Source organism: Lycorma delicatula, chromosome 2 (genome assembly GCF_047948215.1).
Source record: "Lycorma delicatula isolate Av1 chromosome 2, ASM4794821v1, whole genome shotgun sequence".
NCBI classification, from domain to species: domain Eukaryota; kingdom Metazoa; phylum Arthropoda; class Insecta; order Hemiptera; family Fulgoridae; genus Lycorma; species Lycorma delicatula.
In genome coordinates, this window is record NC_134456.1 from 10072743 (window position 1) to 10094396 (window position 21654).

The 21654-nt window shown below is 29.4% G+C and overlaps 1 protein-coding gene across 3 annotated transcripts in view; it reads left to right on the plus strand.

The window, feature by feature from the left end:
- LOC142320111 (uncharacterized) overlaps positions 1–21654 on the plus strand; it is a 470415-nt gene that overhangs the window by 412671 nt on the left and 36090 nt on the right. The gene's annotated exons all lie outside the window — the stretch shown is intronic.

Consider the following 21654-nt stretch of genomic DNA (forward strand, 5'->3'; position numbering starts at 1 on the left):
TTACATAATCAATTTTGACTTTAGTCTCTCATATTTACAATATAATTAATAGTGTATTTTGTAAATCTCCTTGATTAAGGTTTAACGTCTGTTTCCCTTGATCCATCCGGACAAGTTCTACATATAATTTTTTTTAATCCATGAAGTAGCACCCGCTTATTTCTGAGTGATCTATTCGAGTGTTCTATGCTCTTATTAGATTACCTATCAGAACAATTAATTACCTATTATGTACCTTTCAGAATAAATGAATAAATATTTATAACTTGGAAAATAAATTTTAATAAAATAATTTTTTTATTCGCTGAACTTTTAAGCAGTTTATTTTAACAAATAGTGTTCATGTACGCTTTCAAATAAAATAGTTAAGGAGTTATAAAGCATAGATACGGTGAAAATTATTGATATGTAACAACAGTTAAATATGAAATAATTTTTTACCAGATTTCCTCTTCTCCAAAACAAAATAAATACTAACCATTAGTTAATTATTGTTTAATTAATAAAATAATTATTGAATTAAACGATTTCTAATTAAATTAATTTTATCAGATATTTACGATTACGTTTGTTAGATAACATATAACATTAAATGTTTAGACAACCGAATACCAGTCACAAGTCACTTTCGAAAAAAGCACGGCTATTCTCACGAATAACATCTTTTATCGAAAAATATCTTTATCTATACGGAGATATGAAACAACTTATACGGAGAAACGAGAGTTATAAAGTTCCACTGCTTTCTCCAAGCGGTATCATATCAACACACTTCACCCGCTGAAGAACGTACAAACTGAAATAAACAACAATTATCTTACTAACAATGCACTAATTGTTCTGATCGCTTTGTAATAACGGTAGTAGTGTACTGCATTGGAGACGGTCAAATGTTGAAAGAGTCTCTAGTAAAATGTAAAGGAGAGTAATCAATTTAAATTTCGTAGGGAGGCCATTATTGGATTGAGTTTTATACGAATCGCTTTGTATAACGTTTATGTTATCAGTATACCCAGGATGCGTTTATCTTTTGGAGTAAAAATTCAGCTTTTCATAATAACCAGGAAAACAAATAATTTTAATTTTAACATTGCTGACCGGACAGTAAAGTTTTTTATCCGATCAGTATTTTTATTTATTCTTTTGTTGTTTTTACTTACTTCCGATTATTAATTTTTAGAAAAAAGTATAAATAATGTAAATTCTTTTAAAGGAATTTTTAATAACCACATATATATAATATTTCATTACATATCCCAAAATAAATGGTTATATTAGTTTATACATCCTACAATAAAATGGTAAAAACAGAAAATATTTTGAAGAAAATAACAAAAAAAAAACTGCTACCTCTGTATAATTATATCAACATAATAAAAAAACTAAATTAAAAAAAAATATACCTATATTCAGTCAATATAATTATTAAAAAAATTGATAATAAACAAGAGGTCAGATTACGTTATAATTAGGTATGTTACAGGGTGGAAATCAAACAGACGGCAGAGATGAAAGTGAAGAAGGAACCGGGGGAGGAGGATCTGATTTTGGAACAATTTTGGAAATAATAGGACCGCTCATAGCTAGCAGCAGTGGCGGGGTACAATCCAATTATATATACAAATCACATTAACAAAATATTCAGCACAAAATATTTACGCACAAAATAATGATTAATAAAAAAAATAAAAAAAAATAAAAGGATTAGAAAAAACAACAAAATTTAATAATAAACCACCGAATTAGATATTTTTATATAAATGAACAGAACCGGTTTTTAAATATATCACGGTTTTATTTCACATCAAATCTTTTTCAACTCCGTGAACGAGTAATTTTCATTAATCAATTCGTTCCTAAAAAAGTAGGTATTACTTCTCAAACATTAGAAAAGTCATTTGATGCGCGAGGTAGGAACATATAGATTGCTGGCGACTGGCTACTTGCTTCTTACCAAGTCCTGCTGCAATAACAATATCCCCTCCAACATAATATTAGCCGAGTATAGTAATATTTTATCATTTCCACCGCTAATAATATTAAACCACAGGAAGGACTACTGCGCATCAATATGTTTTTTTTACTCTTTCTAAACATTGATGAAGGACGTGTATTTAAATATTTATATAATTCATACAAAAAATCTACCGTGATATCAAGCAAAAAAAAGTCAATTTTACAATAACAAAATTACAAAAATGCTATCGACTTTTTAGCAGTATTTATTTATATAAAGCTTAAAATTAAACACTTCACGGCGGTAAATGAACAAATTTAAAAAAACTAAGACCATAATTATTTTAATAAAATCTAAACGATTAACATTTTATAAATCATTTTATTAATATTTTATCAATTCAAAAGAAATTTAGATGAGCATTTCGATTTTTATACAAACATCTGCAGATACAGGTAAATTTGTAAAATTAAAAAAAAAATACCGGATCAAACTAAAGTTAAAAATCAATATTAAATATTCATTTTAAAAAAAAAACGGCAAAGAATTGCAAAACTTTCCCGGCGTAACCCTTATATTAAAAATAATAATAATAAAAAACGAAAATAATATAGTAAAATTAAACTTTTTAATATTTATTAATTTTAAATAAAAATTATAAAAAATATTATCGTTCAGCTTTTAAGGATTTAAAAATAGAATAATATTTAGTGTCACGAAGTTAATAATTTGATTAAATACCAGTTATCACTGAAGTCTAGGACTTCCCTGAATAAACATTCTTATTACTATTACCAATCTCTCAATTATTAATTCATTTCTAATCAAGTTATTATCTCTAACTTCTACTTACGGACAGACGCTAAGTTAATATAATTTATTTATCTCGTGTTTTGGCAGTTTTATGGCATTTTTCAAAGCTGATATTTATATATTCTATACATTTCAGTAAACCTTACATTAGTGTGTTTAAATCAACTTAATAGTTGACACCGTTATTGCGTAATGATTACAAAATTTTAATTTTGGCGGTCATTCGTGTATTTTTCTATTCTTCTAATGATGCTTAATTCGAATCCGAAATCAAATCAATAGACACGAATACATAGATTGAACCGTTCGTTCGTTCAAAATATGCAAATGAAAAACAAATTCTGAATATTAATTTAAATATAGGTTATTAATAATATTGGAAAAAGTATTTTATCGGTTTGGTTGACCGAGCACGGAAGTAGATTTAACCCAAAGTTGTGAAAATGATCAAAATTTCCAGTAAAAATTTAAGTCCGATTTGACCCCCTTTATCAAATCACATACTTACCTTAAAAATTATGCAGTATAAAAGTATAATTGAGAAAAAAGTACCTTAAATCTTGTTAACATTTGTTTGGTCCCGGTTTACCCCTTTCACCAAATGACCGTTTTATTATCAAAATTATACTCCATTTAGCAAGGGTAATTGCTAAAAAAAAAAAAAAAAATTTTAGTAAGCAAAATTTTGGTCCCATTTCATTCCCTTGCGCTCAACAACTACGTCATTACAATTTTTAATAAATTTAGTAATTTTCACTACATCGAAAATCAGATAAAAACATCGAAAATTATAAAAAAATTCAAATATTTGTTACTTAACTTGGGTCCCCTCGTTTTTTAAAAGTTTCCATGTCGTCTACATTAATAAATTGGGCTTTTTTCCTGAAAATTAAAGTATAATTTTTTTTTTTATTTTAAGTACGGATCCCGTTTAGACCCCTTGTTTTTTATTTACTTCAATAAGTCGGCTCGATTCGGTACAAAATTATTCAACAAAAGGAAAAAAATTTAGTTTATTATAAAAAGAATGACGCTTCTCCGATTTGGTGAAAACTCAGACCAAAGCTGGAGAATGGAATGGAATGCAAAGTTGGCGGGAGTTTATTACTCCCTACTTTATCGCAGAACCTGGACAGAGTCCCTTGCTGCTGGATGATTCTAATCGGGCTTGGTTTTTAAAAGGGTTATTTTATATCTCGGATCTAATTTTTTCAAGTTTTGTGTATTATTATTTTAGTGAATTTAAGACGGATTTAATTGCATTCCAATCCGTTGTTGAACCAGCGTTATCGAACCCATTTTATGGGCCGACCGCGGAAGGCTAGGCTTTTGAAACCTGTCCTCCCGACGTAATTCCCCTTTAGACCGTCCACTGAAGTCCTTTCGGTGCTAACTCTTAATAGGCTAGCAGGAATACGCCACAACGGGGCACTAGCTATAAGGAGGGAGCAATGCGTCCCCTTTTCCGGAGGAGTCGCAATTGCTGGGTTATTTTGTCTTACTGTAAGTTTTAAAAAGGAGAGGTTGTGTAGAAGCTCTTCATCCGCTTCTGGTATGGCTGCCCTTCAGGACGCATCTCTGCTGGGCTCTGTTCCGGACTCCAGTCCGTGATGTTGAGACGAGTGGTGGGTCTTCCTTCTTCTTCATCTTCTTCTTCTTCCGAAGACCTCTTCGTTCTTCTTTGGCCTGCACCCAAAGCTGGGATATGTATAATTAAATATTTATGTCAAGTCTCAACGGTTTTGGTCAACGGATTTAAAAAACATATTTAGGTAACTTAATAAGTACTTTCATCTTACTTAAAGTCAATTTTCACTAAGCAAAATATTCAAAATTCTAAACGGCAATAACTTTTTCTTTTATAACTGTTTCGAAAATTTAATTCCATCAATGCACAACAAATAGAAATTTTGAAAAATTTATGTTGATCGGGTCTAGAAATAATAATCAAAATACAGCCAACACAAATACGGTATTGGAATGTCGACATTTCCAAAAACCCTGATAGCTAAAAGTTTTTATAGTTTCTCTTTACAGTTATATTGTTGCAACACCAATATAATTATAGCCGAGATAAATAATACTTCATAAAAAACCGGAATTATAAAATTAGCACAAGTTAATCTGAAAAAATCACACCGCATAACTTTAGATTGTACAAGTCAACGTATAATAAAATGTTAATTAAATATAATGTAAACTTCTTAAACTCTCTACTCAGACTGACTACCACTTCCTAATCTACTGTACATCTTCCTTTATGATATAGGATATGACAAAAGTTCATCTATAAAAAAAAGGCCTATAAAATTAAGTATACAGCTGTTGTTAGAAGCAATAACCTGTCATAAAAATTCATTAACAGTTTTGATGTGAATAAGACGTAGTAATTTTTTAAACCTCGTTCGGTTCATTTTTATTTGAAATATTCACTTTTTTTAATTTTTATCAGAAAATTGAGAGAATAGACATAGATATTTTTCAGAAGAAATAGTAATTTTTTGTGTTACTTATCTCGAAGACAAGTATAATATATTCTGGATTTTAAAGACACATAGGAAACCACAAGAATTGTAAAAGACAATTTTAGAGTTAAAAATTTCATTTTCCGACTGATACACCGTATCGAAAAATACTCGTTACCAATAAAAACAAACTTTTATTATAAAAATGACTTCTCTATAGAAAACTAATTTCCAGGTTAATTATTTTTTAACTGAGAGGGAAAGTCACATGTAACAGTAAATGAGAACAGATATACCACTCCTATTGTAAGCATGCCGACAATATTTAATACTAACACATTAAAAAAAAATTATTTTTAATTTCGATTCAGTAAGCATATGTGTTGTATGAATGTATATGTATGTATGTATTTAATTTGTTTTATAAATTTCTGAATCAAAGCTGAGATCACATTTTTTAAATTTAAAACTTTAATTTTTTTAACTAATTTGTGTTCCATTATTTATTTTTATTTAAACGTTATTTAACATCACAAATTACAATACAAAAATAAGAATCTTTTATTATTATAAGAACTCTTATAAACAGTTACATAACAGTAAACATTTAGTAAACTGAAAATATGCATTTCAATTATTAAATAATTATCAGCAGTATTTATAGAGGAAACGCTAAAATTAAAAAAAAAAATATATATATATATATATAAATAATACTCAAAGCATCACAAAAAAAAAATACTTATAAAATAAATAAAAAGCTAATTTAAAGAATAGATTATGCTATATAAAAACTTGTTTTCTTATCTAAATTTTGGTAAAAGAAGAGATATTTTTATAAACTTACAAACTTTTCACTGTCGGTTTCTTCTAAAAATAACCTTTACTTCAACTTACTTTATATAATAGAGTTAAAAAAAGGAAAGTAACCGGTCCCGTTGCAAAATTTAGATAATAAAGACTATTTTAACGGTTTGATTTTTGCCTTTCCCTTGGACTATTCAGAACAGGTTGAATATTTCCGTTTTAGTTTTATAATAAAATAAAACAGTATTTTTTTTTAATACAAGCCGTATTTTTTGAGTTTTGTATTTATATTTATATGTTTAACTTCCTTTGTAAACGTAACATGTTCATAATGATGATGACTGATTAGCACTTGAAACGCGCTATTAGTAGTTGATTTTTTAAATTTATGTAAACAGTTCATAGGCTTTTTCTTATTTATTTTATTTCAATAACCGTTTATCACAGTCCGATAATTTTTGTATAAATTGTATACCGTAATGGAAACGATCCAATTATTCTGTAAAATAACGGATGTTACGTTTTAATGGCATATATAAACGTCGTGAATAGTAATCGGTTTAAATTCATATTTAACCTCCACAACAACATTCTAAATTCTAAGCAGCATAAGAAAACTTATGATGCAATAACTCAGGATTACGGTCGGTTCCTTTCCTTTTAAAAAAAGAATAAACCGGCTGACAAAATACATAAGAGAAATAAATAAATCTGTACTATAAAATTAATTTACCAAACAACGCTACATTTATGTCTGAAATACATAGATTTAAGTAAAAAACGGAATATCTCTTTTAATTTTATAACAGCACACACAGATTTAACTAACACCACTAATTTCATTACCCAAACTACACTAACTTTAATTGTAATTCACTCGGTCATATAATAAAATGTATTTATTTATTACTGTTATGATTTAAATAATAATTTATTGCCAGGATGGAGAAGAAGGTGGTTCAGATTCAGGTCAAATATTGAATATTTTACAGCCCTTTCTTGGAAGTAGCAGCGGGGTACGTTCATTATTAAATATTTTATCTAGATAACCTCACTTAACCGCACAAAAAAATAAAATTATGTAATTTCACAAAATTTTAGGTCACTTAACTTAAATACACCATCATATTACATTAAATTCATCACACTGCAACTGAGAGGCAGATTTATTTCACAGATCATATTACACAGAAAAAACTAACAGATTGTTGTTACAAACAACATGAGTCATGCGTGCGCTAAATTCATTATCATTATTTTTTTTATATTATTTATTACTTTTTTTTTTTGTTAAAAGTATGCTAGTCGTACATTTCTTTAACTTTACCATAAAATATGCTTACGTAAATATTCTCTGACGCATATTCCAACCTCAATATCTTTCATATAATAATTCACACGGTAAAAATATAACATAAAATTACTGTCAAATTTTTACGTTTAAAAATATGTGAATCTACACTGATAAACGGAAGCTTAATTAAAAAACATCTGTTTTTCCGGCACTGAGAAACTATGTTTCGAAAACCGGTTTCTCGATCGATTTTAAGATTTTTCTATTCTAAGACGAGTTGAAAAAATAAGGTTAAAATAAATCCTCAACCCCTTTTTTTTTAATGTTCGCGTTTTATTTAAATTTACACATTAAAGGGATTGAACAATTTTATTATCGATATAAAATTCTGAGTTTTTGATCGATAAAAATTAAAAATGTAAATATGTTGAACGATAAATTTCTAGAAGGAAAAGAGGAAGGTTTTGTAGTACACTTTTCTTTTTACGATGATGCAAAGTCTACCTAGTTCTGAAAACTACATGTACAGTAATTATATTATTATTACAGCTTGATTTAAGCAATTCCAAAAAAAAATTATTTAAATTAATCAGAAAATACTTGTAAATTACAGATGAAGTACTCAAATATAAAAGAATAAAAATTGCAAATATTCAATTATACTAAATGTTCTTGTCTAATTATAAACTATTGCTTCTTTTGGCTAAAATATTCTAAAAAGAAGAATGAAGATTGTATGCTTGAAATTTTCATAGATAGGATAAAATATCGAAACCTTTGTTTCTGAAAGTTTATATACTTCTTCAGCGGTACATTTTTTGGTAAGAATGGTGAAAATGAAAAATTATTACAAAATGTTAACAGGATAAACGATCGATAAATTGATGTCTACCGACAAATTTGAACAAAATCGGTTTATCAAGGCTAAAGATATTTAGAGAAAAGCATTGTGACAAAGGGTACATACATTCGGAAAAATTATTGTCTTTTTTGTCTTCATGGACTCTATAAAATGACTGTCGAGATTTATAAAAAAAACTGGTTACTGATTTTTGACTGAACACCACACTTTCTGTGGTAGCCGGGAAAGCAAACTTCTAACGGACAAAATGAAACTATTATAACAAATTACGATTTTGTCAAAATATCGACTTATAAAATCGTTTTCTTACAATCCGAATAATGGGACAAGTAAACTTTTAAAAACACGTAATTGAACGTAAACCCACAAATATCAGACGTTCAACATTCCTGTTCTTATATACACTGATCCATACATCGTTTAAATTATCTTGTATAGGATGATATAAAGAAAAATCGGGAAAAATTGTAATAATCTAGAATGTAACAAAACGATTAAAATTTTAAGAAAAATCAGACTTTAACAAATAGTAGAAACACGTAATTATAATTTAAACGAAAATCATACGGTCGTTACAAGAACAGAAGGTTAAAAAAGTGGGCTCTGATTCAGAAAAAGTGAGACAAGAATGTTCGCCTTCTTTGTACGAAGTCGAAATGATCCAAGAACTGAAGCATAAAATTGAAGTGACGTAACTACCAGAGAAGAAAGAAAAAACAAAGCCGACGATATTCTTACTATTCAAACCAAAAAATGAGCTACGAAACATACTGAACGCCATTCATTTTTTGTTAAGAGAGAAATTCAATTTAAAACATAAATAAATAGTACAAAAAAGGTTATGGAAATTTGCAAAAAAAAGAGGATTATAGGGTAGAGGGAAACATAACGTACCAGAGAAATTAAAGAAACTTAATATTTTTTTAGGCAGAAGAATTCCCTAAAAAGGAATCAGAAATCGACTGGTAAAATGAAGGGGAACTTTTATGCACAAACAAATTGTTAATATGAAATAAGAGGTGCGACAATAAAGTAATGAGACTGATTTTTCTTTGCAAGATGTGGCAACCCTGCAGCTTGCGTAGGCACACCATCTTTGACCTTGGTCTATAAGCTACTTCTAGTCCAAGCGGCACATCGATGCAACTGCTCAGTCGTGAGTTGTGCTGTAATAAGTGAACACGTGTTTGTGTCTCTCGTCACAGAAATGAAACATTTCTTTTTGCGTTAAATCGGGTGAAAATGCGACGAAAGATTTGTGCAAAAATGGTCCCCAAAAATCTTACACAACAACAGCGAGAAACACGGAAAAATGTGGCAGCCGATTTGTTAGAGCAAACGGAAATCAATCCAGATTTTTTGAGCCGTGCTATCACTGGTGATGAAGGTTGGTTTTTCAATACGATCCAGAGGCAAAACGTCAAAGTTCGCAACGGTGCTCAAACGGATCACCCAGACCAAAAAAAAAAGCTCGCATGTCAAAGTCAAAAGTGAAATGCACGCTTATGTGCTTCTTCGATTCCAAGGAAATTGTTCATAAAGAGCGGGTGCCTCCTGGACAAACAGTTAACCGATATTTCTACAAAGAAATTTTAGAAAGACTTCTGAAACGAGTTCTTCGTGTCCGTGCCAACATTGCTGATAATTGTATTCTGCATCACGATAATGCGCCATCCCGTCAGTACACCAATTTTTAACCTCAAAACAAATTTCAGTACTACCACAGCCACCTTATTCACCAGATATCGCTCCGAGCGACTTTTTACTATTTCCAAGAGTCAAAATGGCGGTCAAGGGACACCATTTTCAAACAACACAAGATGTCCAAAAAGCTGTGACGAGGGTCTTGGAGGATATTACAGAAGATGAGTTCCAGAAATGTTACCATCAACGGCAGAAGCGCTGGAATAAGTGTGTGCAATTAGAGGGGAACTACTTTGAAGGAGACAACACTAAACATGACTAAAACGGTAAGCAACTTTTTTTTCACATCAGTCTCTATCTTTATTGTCGCACCTCGTATAAATTTAAAAATAAGAAAGAAATTCTTTAAAATATTTGTGCGGAATGCAACGGTTAATGTAAATGAAAACCAAAGGAAAAACAGAAACGTAAAGGATAGAAAACTAACAGAAATGCGAATATAGGAAGATTTTGAAAATCGGGGAGTCAATAAAACTCAAAATAAATTAATGAATGTATAGGAGAGAAGAAAACTTTATAGGAGAATCTTGTAAAAATGACGAACTAGGTTAATGAGCCGATATTAGAAGTTACCGAATTGTATTATTTAGATAGTAAAATAACAAAGGATAAATTAAAGGATTACAAACCAAATTCACACTAATGTAAGTCTAAAGAATTTCAGGAAAAAGAAGTCTGCTAACACTAATATAGAACAATTTAGAAGAGACATATAAAATACGAAAGTAGTTCTTGAAAATATATATATGGAAGGATTCTGCGCTTTATAACAAACCATCGACAAAAAAAAATAATAGAAATTTTTGAAAGTGACCGTTACCTTATAGTGTTAAAAATTTAAGGTGATAAAAATTTGATGTTTAAAGATGTAAGACAAATAGAATGGAAAAAATTTGTGGCATAATCGTGAACAAAATCGAAATAGTTTGCAGGCCGCAAAATAAAACATTCAAAGCCTAGAGGAAGACAAATAATGGAAACGATTTAAACAGATAGCTGATATTGTAGAATGAAGTAATAAAAACATTAAGGTTAAACGACCGGCACAGAATAAAAGGGAAAAGAGGATAGTATCAAACCAGTCAAATAATTGATAACTTCGATAAAAATAATAAAGCATATAAATGTGATTTTAGAACTTTAAAATTATCACAAAGAAACGTTATCAACTATTTTTAACTGATTTCTAAACCGGAGATGAAACATTTAACAGTACAAAAACCAAACACACACGCGCGTACATATACGTAAATAATATTAAAAATGTAACCCACCAAGTTGATCGAGTGGTGAACTCGTCATTGCAAAACATTTGACTTCAAAGTCTAGAGTTGTAACGTTCAAATCCAAGTAAAGGCATTACTTTTATACGGATTCGAAAACTTTTCTTTCTTTTCTGTTCAGCCTCCGGAACTACCGTAAAGTATTATTTAGGAGAATAAGTATGAATACAAATGAAGTGTAGTCTTGTACAATCTCAGATCGACCGTTCCTGAGATGTGTGGTTTATTGAAACACAACCACAAAAGAACACCGGTAGCCACGATCTATTATTCGAATCCATATAAAAAAATTTGAATACCAGATGAAGGATACCGATGTTCTTTGGTGGTTGGGTTTCAATCACGACACATCTCACAAACGGTCGACCTGAGATTGTACAAGGCTACGCATCAGTTACATTCACATATATCATCCTCATTCATCCTCTGAAGTAATACCTTACGGTGGTTCCGGAAGCTAAAACAGAAAAAGAAAAGAAAAAAATATTAAAAATGTAATCGATTATTGCAAATCTTTTATATATGTAATCCTTTGCTCGACAGTAAAATAAAAAAAACTCTTTTAAATAAAAAACATACAATTTTTGTTAGAGATTTACATTAATTAAACTGCAATACTAAGGCGCATTAGCATTTAATTAAAAGAAAACAATAAATATATAGTTTTTTCGTAAATTATTAATTTTTAAATTATAATTTTAGGAATCGACAATAAATATCGTTGAATATTCATCATGTAATTTAAACATCTAACCAACCCTGTTTTGCTTTTGTTAATTATTCTTTTTTTATTATTATTTTTATAAAGAACTTATTTTTAAATCTGAGAAAGATTAAAAATTATTTATTACGATAAAAATCAGAGGTGTGAACAGTTATTGATTTTTTAAACTGCTTTTATATGCACGCATGACTCTGAACAGTAAAACAGTAGAGTTCTTAAGAAGCCTTTATAGATGTTATGTTTTTGTGCGCATATTTATCTTTGTTTTTAGCACGTACAATTAATTTATAAATTTTATTGCAATTTAACTATTCTTCATATAAGTAAAAAAAAATGAAAAAGATACTTAATTATAAGAGTAGACTATTGTTCATACACTTTTATTTATTTTTTTAACGAAATTAGTTTACATCATTATGTACGAGTCGCATACATAATAACGGATACATTTTATCGTATATTTTCCACGTATATTAATAAAGAAAATGATTTTTCATCGCTTTTTAAAGAAGGAATTCGACAATGGGAACTTGTAATTATACGAATATGATAAGAGGCTTTCTCTTTCTTTTCCTGTTTAGCCTCCGGTAACTACCATTTAGATAATACTTCAAGGATGAATGAGGATGATATGTATCAGTGTGAATGAAGTGTAGTCTTGTACACTTTCAGTTCGACCGTACCTGAGATGTGTGGTTAATTGAAACCCAACCGCCAAATAACACCGGTATCCACGATCTAGTATTCAAGTCCGTGTAAAAATAGCTGGCTTTACTAGGACTTGAACGCTGGAACTCAATGATAAGAGGCTAGCCGCTGTTATCTGTACCTATAAAGCAACTTGTGACTGACTGGTTCATCAACGCCCAGCAAAAACTACTGAAGATAGATTGATGAAAAGTTGTAAACATTTTCTTCTTACAGTGTAAGTGCACACCAAGAAAAGGTTTTTTATATTCCTACAAAAGAATTTACTGTTAAAATACCCATCGACGTTTCACAACCCTGCCCTTAATAAACAAAGTAAAATTTCGAAACATTAATAATAAAAATATAACAAACTTCAGTAGTTTTCTTTAATGCCAAATTTTCTTAACTTTTCAAAATTAAACAGGATTTTTAAGGCAATATACACTTCCAAAGACGAATTTGATTATAATAATTCAGAATTTAATTAACTTAAAATTAAGCCGGTAGGAGTAATCAGAAAATAGTATTATTGTTTTTAATTTAAGAAATAACATTGAGATTCATAATATAAATAAACAGGAGCAAGATAGTAAAAAACATCTCGATTCGTGAAAGTGTAATTTCTTATGTATATACAAATCCGCTAAAGAACGACTGTCTTAACTTAAAATATAAAACTTAAACAATTACGTCACTCTACATCACGGTGAATTATACGAGTATTAGATGTATCTAGAAACCTAACCTAACATGTAACATAACCTGACCCGACATGAGTTAAACTACATGCTTAAAGTGAAAGTAAAGTTTAACTCTATATTTATATTCCTATACTTTATGATAATTGCGTGTTGATATGTCATAAGTTCGCCACACATTACTTACGTAAATTAATTTTAATTTAAAGTTTTTTCATTATTTCTACGATTGTAATTCGGTTAAATATATCAATTTTATTTTCTAAGCGTATACATATATTAAAAATAAAATTAAAATTATATATATCTTATAATTATATCGAAACGTAATATTTGTAAGTATATCCAAATAAACTTCCAACCCGATTATATAGCAAGAAATTTCGTACCGTCCTGAATTTCGGTACAAAATTTGGTATTTAACAGTCATTCCTGACTATTATTAATCTAGCTCTATAACACCAATCTTCCCAGGAAATGTGCGAATCATCCTTAACCACATCCATCAACTCTTCACCAAGAGCAACAGATTTCTTTCAGGGACGGACCCAGTTACAGCTTCGAACATATCCAACCCTACGATGGCGCGACCATCCAGCCGACTTACCGTACTAGTAAAACCTACAAACGATAAAAAAAGTTACTTATGAAATGGATTTTTTAACTGAATAGAGGAAACTCGGGATCAACCTCCCCCCCCCCCCCAACCGAGCATGAAAGCTGAAATCTGGCCTAAAAAGGCTGAAGTCAAGTTGAGGTGCTAGATGAATTGATTAAAGTAGAGCTCACCCGGATGTTTTTAATGAACTTTTAGATTTTTCGTCCACACTCTTCGGCGATAACAGCTGTCCATTAATATTGAAATCATCGGTCAGAGTTTACAAACGCTAAAATATATTCGGCGATTCACGAAGAATGTAACAAAGTTTCAGAACATATTTTTCTGGTGAAAATAAAGAAGACAGTTCATATAAAATATAAACTGTAGGTAGGTTCTGAACGCTTCATCAGCGAATGTTAGCTAGAGAGAGATCTCACCCTGATTTCTGCGTCTTCGGTAAAATTAAGTCAGACTGTAATTCTTGGAACGAAAAACATTATTTAATGTTTGGAGTAAAATAGTTTTGTTAATTACGAATAATTGAGCCATAAAAGATTTAAACAAAAATTGTAGAGAATTCATTTTGAGTAAAATGTTAAGGAAAAAGAGCCACGGGTAAAGAGAACATTCATCAACACTGATGATGCGAAATCAGTGAATACCACGTGCAAAATTGCCCGGTATTCCTCATCTCCGAACATCCACACTTTGTTTTGAGCCTTAGTCGGGACGTCATAATAATACAGCTAAGTTTTGTCACCTGTCACAAAGCTGGGATATTTTCCATTTTCAAATGTTTTCATCATTTCAAAGCACCATGAATCACTAAGATCGTCTGTTAAGTTATACGGTATCAAAAGGGTAGAAAGCTTTCTAACCTGAAAACGATCTCGCAGAATAGCACGAACGGCTGGTATATTAATGCCCAAGGGCAGCTCTCTTTGGTTGTTGGTTACACGCCTTACTTTATCAAGCATATTTCGTACTGCAACAATGTTTCTCTTGGTCACTGAAGACGGTCGATCTGACCGTGGAGCGTCCTGAGGGCCAAAATTTTATTTTTCAAACTGTCGGTACCGTCGAAATATTATTGTAAAATGAAGGCAATCCTTACCAAGTACAGGATTCATTTCCTGTAAACACTCACAAACACTTGACCCGCGTGCAAAATCTCCCGGAATTGAGTTTTCGCCCACGACGATACCACTAAACACAGCTAAAATAGCAACTGACAGCGAGACAGTAACTAGAGCGGCTACAGTGAAGGTCGGGATCTGTCTATCAACACGCGCTAACTTCTAACAGTCAGTGAAGCTCCATTCCGTAGAACTGCAAACCTTTCCTACTGTCCTATATATATATGTCTGTATTTGTATGCAGATGTGTTTGCTAATTCTATTTTCTGTCAGAATAAGTTTTAAAGAAAATTTAAAGATTATAATACATAAAATGCCAATAAAAAAGCAAATTTTAAATGTAAAAAATTTTGTCTCTATCTTAGCATTTCTTTTTTTCATTTTCATACCACTTCGCACAAAAATATTTACAAAAAACAAACTTATATATTTTTTGGAAAACTTAACTGTTTTGGAAATCAAATATTTTGAAAAAAAAAATTAATCGTACAAAAAAAAACTAACAAAGGAATTTCTTAAACAAAAGATTTTTAAATTCTGTGACGGGGTCTGGACCCTGTTCGATAGCGAAATTATATTCTAATTTTAGTTTCTCGATATTTTAATGGTGTTGTTAGTTTGAAAGTATAAAAATAAAATACTTAAGAAATCCATTCCGTAATAATACATAGATTTTTATTATTAATAATCCAGTACTACAAAAAAAAATAAAACGATATATAAGTTAAGACTTAGGGATTAAAAAATCAATTTTAATCACAATTGTTGTCGAAATTTATTTAATATTAATATGTAATTTATATAGAAACACAAAATCAATTAACTTAGTTTTATTATAATTCACGATAATGCACATTAATACACAACACTGCCTCTCGGTTTTTATAACACACCCGTACCTACACACATAAATCGTTATTTAAATGTCTGCACAAAAATACATGCATCTTTTTTTTACAGTTAACGCAAAAAATAAAACATATACAAGTTTTTTCAGGGTGGTGAGGATGGAGAAGGAATGTCCGATTCCGGGTCAATTGTCAATCTTTTAGGACCCTTATTGTCATCAAGCAGCGGGGTATATTTTCATTACATTTATACGTATTTCTATCTAATATATGTAATTATTAATATTATTTTTATAAGTAATTTAAACTTATCATTCTTACATTAATAAAAGATTATAAGTCTATCTGTAAATTCTTCACAATTTGTAAACATTTTCTTGTACAACTTCATACAGATGTTTTATACCAGTTTTAAAATTTCTGTCTATTAGATACACTACAATTAAGAACCACTGATCCAAATTGAATAAAATTATTCACCACCAAGTTAACAAAAGAAATGAAAGTTAATCAAGCTTTATAAAAGTTTTTTTGTACTGAGTGTTTGTTTTAAAACACAACCCGATTTAAAGAAAAATAATCTTCTACAATTAATACGATTAGTTATAAATATTACAACTATTTGTGCAAAACAATTTTGAGATCAGATTTCCAATTTCTCGTAATTATTAAGTTAAACTGGCTTTCAGTTTTTAAATGGTATGCGGGTTGTTTTTGAATGCATAATCTTTTAGATATTCTCAGAAAAAAATTCTTAAGAGAAACATCAGGTGACCTAACTGGCCATAAGACAGTCGATATTGCTCTTTCACCAAAGAAATTTCTCAAAAGGCTTCATCTTGTTGAAACCAAGAATCTCTCTCATTAATTCTAAATTTGTAATAAATTGCGTTACAGTTTCTCGGTAGAGGTCTGTATTAAGAGTGTTTTCAAAGAATACGGGGCCAATTGTTTTTCACCTACAAATTCACACCGGTCTTTTGAGGGTGCAGAGGTCGTGATGATTTTTGGAGCTCCAGCAGTGATCACACCGACTATTAACATAACCACTCAAATGAAACCGAGCCTTATCTGTAAAAAATACTTTATGCAACACTTTAATGCTTTCCCCAACAAACTGATTAAACCGTTGACCAGTAGTGTAGCCAAGAGCATAAACAATCGGTTGTAATTCAAGTGATAATACATGAATTCGGTATGACTTTATGTTAAGTAGTCGGGTAGCTTTAAAGGCACTACACAGATGATATTCATTTTTGTTGCGTAAGTTTTCGTAATGATTTCTTAGGCGAGTTTAAAAAGCTTACCCTAACATCTTCCAATGTTTCATCATTAAGTACTGAATGTTTCCGGATAGGTCTTTGGTTGCAAACAGACCAGTTCCTCTTTATTTCTTTATTAAATGATGAATTGAAGATTTTTTTACTCGGAAACAGCAACTGAAACACTTCTTGGCACAAAACAAAAAGATTTAATTATAAATGCTTTTCCACAATAAAAATTCTTTCTTCCGTGTTCAAAACCATTTCTTCTTAATAAAAAACACAGATAAACAAAATTAACTGTTCAGAAAAAATAAATAAAAAATCATATCAGCCTATTATAAAACAACAACAATAGGTAGTGCTGCCAACCGCTTCATCCGAAATTATTGTATTAACTTTTGTAAACAGTATTTTGGTTGCGTTGCGTTTTAAAACAAACAACCAGTAAAATATTTTTATAGTGTAAGATGATGTCTCCTTTTATTTACTACCTTTTTCTTATTTTTCGGTCTGCCAAAATAGTTATTGAAAGACGTTTAAGACAAATTCTTTCAAAAATATGAAGAAAAATATACTGAAATCGAAATAAATAAATAAATAAATTACAATTCTTTCTCAGTACGAAATAGGTTTTCCAATTTTATTGCTTAACTAGAATTTCATTAATAATCTTTACATTGTTACAAAAATAATATACGATTAGATACAAAAATGGGCGTCAGTTCATTATACAACGACAATAAGTTTGAATCGTGTAGACAGACATTTAAAATATTAACCACGTTAATTTATCCGTGCGTTTACATTTCATGAATGTACAATATTATCTAAAAAGAATACTCGCTTTATTTAAAAACAAATATTCATCTCATCAAACAACGGAACTATTTCCGTACAACACAACACTTCGGCTTACAAAGATCTTATGATCTTATTTTAGTTCCTTTAGATTATTAATAAATAACAAAACAATTTTAAAAAGTCTTTGAACGACTTTATTTAAAATAACATTAAGCAATTAGTTATAAATAACACTAATTAACAAAAAGTCCTCAAAATAATTTTCAATATCGTTTTGTGAATTATGAATTATTTTCCAGTAAATACATCTTATTGAGATATTATTATTGAAATGCATTTACCATAACATTATTTCCTTTTTTTATTTAAATAATTAACATTAAATTAAATCATGTCTATTTTTTATCTAATAATCTATGTTTTCATACTTATAATTTATCTTATAGTGGCGCAACCTATATAATGTATTATCATATTCCGATAAGAATAAAAGATTTATCTATAATTTCCAACTAAAATCTGACCAATTGAAAACAGATTTTGTCTTAACTCCTTTTTGAGATTATGACCAAGCGCTCCACCATTCTCATATTATACATAATTATTTTTGTTATTTTCTGATTTTTTTTGTACTCCATTAAAATTTTCTAGTGAAAAATAATATAAATGTATCGTTCATAACTAAAATTATATATTAAATCCTAAAAACAAATAGCATTCTAGTAAATTTATTATTCTAATTAAAAATAAAGAAATTATAAACTGGACGTAACATTAGTAAACCGCAAAATTTAGGATAGTGTGTTGTGACATTAACACAATCAAAAACTTCGTATAAAGGTTTGCCCAAAAATATTTCGTTTTCAGACAAAACACTTTATTTTTACTTCCTTGTACGAAGTATTGTGAGCGCAAAAAATTTCGGTTTTCAGATTTCAATGGAAATATCCATTTTGACCATCCCTGAATCCAAAACAATTTGAATTTTGGACTTTTTCTTAACTGCACTAATAAGCCCTCACCGAGAGCTTTTCGACGATATATATATATATATATATATATAATAAGTGGCAATTATTTTCATTGGTTTCAGAGTTATAACCAAATAAAATTTTAATTAATGAAATGTTTGGATCTTACAAGAAGGCACGTAGTCGTATTCCAATCGATGTGCCTTCTTCTTTTAAGATCTCCTTTTTTTAACCTCTTATTTAATTTAAATATATTGATTTATTAATTATTATTAACCTCCGATTGTAAAAAAAGAAACTCTTACTATAAATTATAATTCAATAATACAATAAAAAAAAATATCAGTAGTTATTAATGACATAAAATTTTATGTACTTTTCATTTAAAAAAATGTACATATGTAATTTAATAGGCGTACAAGGAAGTCATATGGTGTTCACATCAGATTTTTTTTAAACAGTAATTTATAGGTTTAACAGTATTTTTTGTATTGTCTAAGTATTATTTGTTTTTGTTAATATTTTAATAAAAAAAATAATAAACGGGTCGAATATTAACCTCCTGTTTTTAAAGTCGGTTAAAAATTAGTTTGCGAGTTACATTAAATTAATAATTTATTTTCATAAATTAATTAAAAATTAATTTTCTTCAATTTTTTTGCATTATTTACTGAAATGAGATTATAATAGAATTTTGGTTGTTGATTTAAAGTATTGTAAAACTTTTAAGACGAAAAGTGTACAGTTTATAAAAGTCAATCAAAATAATGAAATATTATGAAAATATAACACCATTGGACTATTAACAAAATAAGGAAAATTACAGCTCTGTGGACTTAGGTTCAACCTATAGTATATACGAGTATATTATTTATAGGTACAACTGGAGAAAGGTGTAAATCCTGAACGATTGCGTTAAGTGAAAATACGTTTTCTAAAAATGTCATAGTTATATGTTGTAACCGAAAATATTATAAAAATTAGATTTGAAAGATTTCCGTCTCACAAAACGAAGTCGACAGCCATACTGGAAAAATGGGAAATTTCAAACATATCAATAGCGTATTTTTAATACTCGTACATTCAAAAATCGTTCGAAAATGAAACATTTTCGAACATAAATATATATTTTTTTAAATGTTTTCGTAATATTAATGTCCCAAATCGCATCGTAAGTATTGTCATTTACTCGTATGACCCTAAAATAACTTGACTGAATATAGACATACATAAACCGATCGATAATCAGATTTACTGAATTATATCGATAAAAAATAATCGATTACTAATTTTAAAATCATTTAATTTCTGTATTTTACGAAAAATATTATTTATAAACCCATTGGACGTCGGTGACTTTTGTGATTTCAGTTTGAAAAGCTTCAACCGAGTGTTACCCGTAACATCATTATTTCACTTCATTCAATTTTAGTTAATTTAAATTTTTATTTTATTTTCTTTTTTTATTCTTTCAGTGTTTCATCGTTTCTCTTATTTATTAATCCTTTGATTATTTTTGTTGTGTTGAGCTACCAACGGCACTGTTCTCCGACTTAATTTATGCGTGTACTTACAGCTTACACTAAATTTTCTATAGAATGATATAAGTATAAAAACGTTTTGAGGAGCTTCGATGAAAGCCTCTCTAGATGTAATTTTTTTATGTGATCTTAGTTACTTACGGTTTCTTTAATATTGTAATCGATTGTAAGTTTTATTTTGAGGCAAAAAATAATTATTTATGTTTATGAACAACTTTAAAAAGGAATTATTCTTCGCTATGCAAACGACTGATTTATGTAAACCGATAATATTATCAATAAAAACTATTTGTCTTACTAACTGCTAATAAAATTTTAAAAAACTACTAATCTATTAATCAGTAAACCTTATTTAATGTGAAACGTACACTAATATTATTAATGAATGATAATATAGCCTACGAAATTATAACTTATAACTAATTTTAATAAAATCTACGGTAGACTACCGTTATTACTAATATAATCGACGAAATAGCTAACTATTTAGTAAAATGTAACACAACAATTAAATTAAATTTTAAAACAAAAAATTGTACAGTAGCTTTGTAAAATTAAATGCTAACGAAAAAACATACATTGTTAATATAAACCAAACCTAACCTACAATTAAATATTAAGTAATCTAATACTCCTGTATGTATACAGAGTGTCCCATATAAAACGCAACCCAACCTTATATTGGTAGGTATTGAAATAATAAAAAGGCATGCGTAAATGTAAATGTAATTTTTATTATTACCATCCATTACCTTACATTTAGAGTAAATGTTGGAAGTGGCCGCCTTCTTCTTGAATACAAGCTTCAATTCTTTTTACAGCGTTTCTTGCAACTTTTTTTCAAAGTTTGTGGCCGGATATTTAATACAGCTTGTTCAATATTGACTTTCAATCGTTCAAGTGTTCGTGGTTTGTCGCTGTAGGATTTTTCTTTGAGGTAACCCCACAGAAAAAAATCCGCCGCAGTCAAATCTGGAGATCTTGGTGGCTACAAGCCTCGACCGATAACACGATTACCGAAGAATTCCTTGACGAAATCAGAAGTTGAACCTGCGTAGTGCGATGTCGCACCGTCGTGTTGTAGCCGGCAGTGTCTGTCTTCCTCTTCCAAGAGTGCGATGAACTGAAATAAAATACCCTGATATCGTTCTGCATTAATGGTGTACTCGAAAAAAATAGGGCCGATTATTTTCT